Raw genomic sequence first — 6,003 nt, 5'->3', positions numbered from 1 at the left:
AGTGTATCATCTCATTAGATTCTTCACTCATACTATGTGACTTTCCACGAACTGCCTATTTGGATTATGTTCATGATCTCAACTATTAGGGGAAATTCTGCACACTCTGTCTTCTCTCGATTGTGTAGGGTTCTAGAATTTTGAACGCTTTTGATCTCCTTAGGGCTTGAAGAGCCTTATCTTTATCAGGTCTTCTTCCTTTGAAATGGATGTCGTCTGAATTGACACTAAGTTTCTTATCAAACAAAATTGGCTACTTTGCATAATTCACACTAATAGAAATAGCAACACCAACTACTTGTTACTCTGCAAGGAAAAAGTGAGCATCTTTTGCACCCCTTTCACAACTTTCATGCAATCTTTTGTGTCTGTTACAAAGTGCACTCCACATTTAATGATTTTTCTTGGTAGAAGTCCTCTCCTTGGAATATAACAAGCTTTTTCATTCTTGAATAGGGCTTGACTATTCTATTTATCCTAGGAATGCCATGTAAAACTCTCTGCCATATACTGACATATCCAGGTTGTATTGTGTTTTTTAATGGACACTTTTAATGGATTTCTACCAAGCCACTACTTTAAGAATGTGCTCTCTTTCGTCAAGATTACTTTCTAGGACAGTTACTAAAATTTTTATGTCAATACTTCAGTTAGAAATATGCTTTCTTGTTCAGCAACACAAAATCTTCCTTGCCTTCATAATTTTGTAAAGTTCTATGATGCTCCTCTTGCAAAATCAACCTCGACATTTTTAAAAATTCATTGAAACATAGTGCATATTCCTTGTTTCTTGTATCATATTTCATTATTCCACAAATTTTTGCTCATGATCAAATCATACAATTACATAGCCTGATAGTTCCTTAAATCAAATTAGCATACATATAGAAAAAATGCACGGAGATGGCAGGTTGTGAAAGCAATCATATAGGGCTGTAACGTGGGTGGTCTATATTAATCCTTGAAACCTGCCATGTGTATGAGGGCTTGGCACTACTGACAGTTGGCTAAACACAAGGAGCACATTCTTTAATTCAGACACTGCTTGACGAACCTCATTAGTAGTACATTTTTGCTTTTGAAGTGTTGAAGTTGAAAACTTCTGCATGGCAACACCAACATCAAAGCGTAACATGTAATTTGAGGGTGCCAAATGTACTACTCTTAATAATGTTCTTTTACAATCTTGCCACTATTCTACTTCATAATATCATTGAGCTAAATATAATAAAATTTGGGTGTCAATGCCAAAATAGAATTTCCTCAAACAATTTTGATACATTTTCACTGCAAGCCCAAACCGTTCTTGTGCAAAGTAAACATGTGCTAGATTTACCCACACATCAAGCATCTGAACAAAGATGTTTCCTGCTGCAGCTTCTTGAACCTATGTGAAAATTTCCTTTGCAATATCAAAATGACCCCTTTCGGCTAGCACAATGCCTGCCCCATTTGCAGCATAGACATTTCCAAGTCTCTGAGCCAACACTTTACAATACAGTTCCCTAGCCTTATCAAGATGTATTCCCTCCGCATCTGGATCCTTTTTCTCATTGCATGAAGCTGCAAAATAATTCCAGTTTCCAAAAGAAATGTCAGCATAAGCATCCTTACCATCTGATACATTTTGTGCAGTTTTAATTGTTTCTTTTTCTTTAAGCCAGTCATCTGTTTTTAGTTCCAGGTTGCCAAGCATGGTAATCGCATTTACTCAAGTTTTATCCACCTTAAGTGCCTCCCTAATCAATTCTAGGCTTAGTTGGATCTCATTTCGAGCCTGGACCATGGCTGCAAGTCGTAGATATGCATCCACATAATCAAGAAACTTGAACAATATTATCATGTACAAAAGATTTGCTGTTTCAGTGTCATGTAGCTGTTCAAACAACCTCGCAAGATTAAATAGTATGGTATATGAAATATTTTACACATTCAACAATGGATGATCTATATTCCAAGAGATCTTTTGTAGTCAAAATAGAAGTTTGAAAATTGTTGAAAATCTAGCATAAGTTTATGTTGAAAATGGTTCTAATCTTTTAAATTGAATTCACCAAATAAAGTTATTTGAGAAGATGTTTTGTAGTCAATATAGAAGTTTGAAACATAGAAAATGTTATTTGTTTCACAGAAAGATTTTGAAGTCAACAAAAGGAAAATCAAGTGATGAAATTTTGTTCCTCTTATGTTCAATGATATAGTTCTATTATCTTTTTTTTATTGAATATATATCTTTAAAATATTTTAAATAAATCTTAGGTTCAAATTCATTCAATATTTGATTTATTTTTCAAAAATAAGAAATTGTAACCCACTTGAAGATTTTTGTGACATATAACTTGTAAATGATCCATGAGAATTTAACTTATATCTTGAAAATATTCCAGATTGATTTGATTTACATTATTACATTATTACATATATGTTTCTAGAGATATTTAGTTTATGTAAATATGTTGTTGCTTCTGATCTATCTACTGTATAGGTAAAATACTAAAGGTTCACCACACAAAGAGTCTTTTTGATGAAATGATGTATTCAGCAAATAAGAAGTATTACCAATGTAGGATGGAATGAATTATTTATTATATCATCCCCAAAATACCTCAATAGGAGACAAGAGGTAGTTGAATCATGAGCATTCCATTGAGTTCGAAGATACTTTTAGAAAAAAAAAATGTATTTTTGGAGAATGGTTAACACTATAAAAGACAAGTTATCTAAATAGATTATTGAATTTTTTGTCAGAAAATATCAAATAGGATAACATTATAAATCAAGGATAACAACATGATTTGGTATCCTATTTCCAAGATAAAATAGGCTACAAAGAAAGAAAAGTGGTTCACTCATAATATTCTAAAATGCTAATTAGGGTATAAATTGTGTCTTGTTGTCTTTATGGGCTTCATTTGGCTGGTCATTAGCTGAAAAAATAGGAATTTATAAAGATCAATTAAATAGGGATTAATCATTTATAGTTTTTGTATGAACACATTTAGACTATTTTAAATTAAATATATTGATTTTCCTTTGCATTGAGTTGCTATAATAATTTTGTTTGCTTCAAATCCATATAGTAGATTAAATAAAATGTCTCATTATTTCTATATTCACCACTACTTATAGGTGAAAAAATAAAATTCAAGCATTCAAGGACTATTGTGATATTTTTTATGCAAGCTCACAATGTCCAATAGACTTTCTAACAACCAGAATGCTTCATCCCATGTATGAAAGTTTTCATTTATAAAATAGTTATTCTATGGTATATGAAATATTTTATATATTCAACAATGAACAATCTATCGTTCTCTTTTAACATTTAGCAAATAGTATGAATACTTGACTTTCTATAATATTTTGTTGTATGCACATTTTTGGGGAGCCAAATGACAAAGATGAGCTTGAAATATTTGAATACATTCCTTTTCATACGAGTGATTATGAACATATGTCAAGATAGATTGAAATATACATATATATTTTTATCGCACACTTATGTAGTGCACACATTTAGATATGTATAGTTACTTTTAAACATGTTAATCTAGTGTAACTTATAAAATGTTTGCTATAAGTCTAGGTTGAAAAAGGTTATAATTTTTTAATGGAATTTGTCAAATAAAGTTATTTCAGCAGATGGTTTTTAGTCAACATAGAAGTTTGAAACATAGAAAATGTTAGTTATTATTTTATTTGCTTCATAGAAAGATCATGAAGTCAACAAAAGGAAAAATAGGTGATAAAATTTTGTTCCTGGGTAGGGCCACAATAATGGTTCCCACTTTCCATAATGAAGAAATCAGATGGAAAGTGGGGAAGCTAAATTTTAGGGGCTTCAAGTGAAGCCAAATCTTTGAATGAAGGTCCCAAGGGGCTTCACTCGAAGCCTCCATGCCGATATTGGTGTGAGGGCTTTGGATGAATCTTAGGGCTTCATTTGAATCTGACATGCAGACCTCGTTCATACTCCTAATAATCGATCGAAAAAGCTTTTAAATCTAACATTTTTTCTTTTTTGTCCCATGGTTTCATGTATGAGTTGGTGGACTAGGGCGCTAAGAGGGAAGTCAGTAACATCATACCTTGCATCAACATCTTCGTCTATGATGCAAGAGCACCTATTCATTGGATTTCTCATGGATAAATTCATATTTTAAATTATATTAAAATAGTATTTAAAAAGCAACTCAATTTAAATAGTGTTGTCACTTTATCCCACGGCAACTCAAGTGAAACACCTTCTTCTTCTAGTTGATGGAAGAATTCCATATCCTTTAAACACACAGGAAAAACTTCAAAATTGATACTGGGGCTTTTATTGATGAATTCAACCCAAATGCCATTTCCTAATGCCTCCATGAAAGTTTTCTGAGCCAACTCTAGTTCATCACACTCAAAATGAAGAACCCCAATGTTGTTTAACAATTCAATGGGTACATCTTCTTTTCTCTTCTTCAGAAGAGACTTTTCTATGTTAAGAGAATCTAAGGCTGCACTGGGGTCTGATGATATCAATAACTCACCCATATTAATAAAGGAATGAGCATCGCGTGGATCTATGTGAGTTGCCTTTTTTAGAATTTCCAAAGCCTTCTCTCGCTGCCCTTGTTGAGCATATATATGGCCTACAGCTTTCAAGCTCTCACAGTTCTCAGGGTGAACCTCCAGAACCTTTTCAAAATTTGAGAGAGAACTCTTAAGATCTCCCAATTTCATTTAACCTGTCCCAACCCAAAGTATGGCAACACAAAATCCTGTGGCTTCTAGCTTTCCTTGACTGATGCCATGTAGTAGCGGCCAACAATTTCATAATCACCTTTGCTATGTTAAGATTGTGCAAGCTTATAATATGAATGAGATTTCATGAGAGGGTGGTTTTTCGAAACAAGAGCTATCTCAGTCAACTGTTCATTTGGATCTCCACATTGCTAATCACTTGGATCAATGCTTTTCTATTTCTTCACAAAATAGGTTTGGTCCCAGAGTTCAGCAAGTCAAGAAAGTGATCCATTTAGTTTAGTGCTCCCCTCCCAAATGATTTCCTCAAAATCAATATAGATGGGTTTTCGAGGAGTAATCCATGTCCAACAGGAATGGGTGGTACTAGTGGTGGAACTTTAAGCCTTGTTTAGTTTTTCTTTTCTACTCCTTAAGTACTCATTCTAAAAATTAGATGGAAGCTTGGGCTATTCTCTATACTCTTGAGAAAGCCTATGTATCGGTCTGGAAAATGATTTTTGCAAGATGGACTATGATTCTTGTCACCCTTCTGAATAGTGGAAATTTTCTAGATTGCTCTTGGAGGCTAGCCCTGGTGGCTATGCTGATGTACAATTTAATATGTTTCAGAATGAATATGAACCTTTTTATTAATATGATTCTAGATGTTAAGTAGTTAGCTATAGATGCACCCTTATGTGTGATCTTTTTTCTTAAAAAAATATAAAAAGGTGTGGCCCCTCAGGCCAAAATTTACGTGGAAATGAAAAAATGTAAAATAAACATAGATATGAGATAAGAAAAATAATAAACAATGGAATAATAACAAAAGCAATAGCCATTGCTAAAGTCTACCCTTCTCATACTTTGTCACTTGCATAAGCTCAAAAGAAGAGATGCTATAAGCCCTAGAAAAGACATAGCTGTTGAACCTAGGAATTCTCATAAAACTTTTCAATGTGGAAATCATTTCTCATCATGCATCTGAAAAATAAGTCTCGCCGTAGATTTTTCTTAAAATCACAGTCAATGAATTTAAGGCTATAAGAACAAACATGCCTACCAAATATGACACTTTGGGTTTCAACATTGAAACTAAAAAGCATCAACCTACATTGGACAAAACAATTTAAACAAATTGAAATGGAGTACCCAAATCAAGAATTGCTAAATGTCCTAATCAACCAATTTTTACGCTTTGCAGTAACGACCTAGTATTTATACCAATTATGCTAATTTTTTTGGAATATGTATCATAAAATTGCCTCAAATCCTTAG

General features: G+C 33.0%; 1 pseudogene; it reads right to left on the bottom strand.

The window, feature by feature from the left end:
- Positions 1–949: 949 nt before the first annotated feature.
- LOC149553998 (protein CTR9 homolog pseudogene) overlaps positions 950–6,003 on the bottom strand; it is a 43,489-nt pseudogene continuing 38,435 nt past the window's right edge.

This window comes from Cupressus sempervirens, chromosome 6, assembly GCF_028749045.1.
Source record: "Cupressus sempervirens isolate cs-2001-9-10 chromosome 6, ASM2874904v1, whole genome shotgun sequence".
NCBI classification, from domain to species: domain Eukaryota; kingdom Viridiplantae; phylum Streptophyta; class Pinopsida; order Cupressales; family Cupressaceae; genus Cupressus; species Cupressus sempervirens.
The sequence above is the reverse complement of the archived record's forward strand: the minus strand, read 5'-3'. Positions and strand labels throughout refer to the sequence as shown.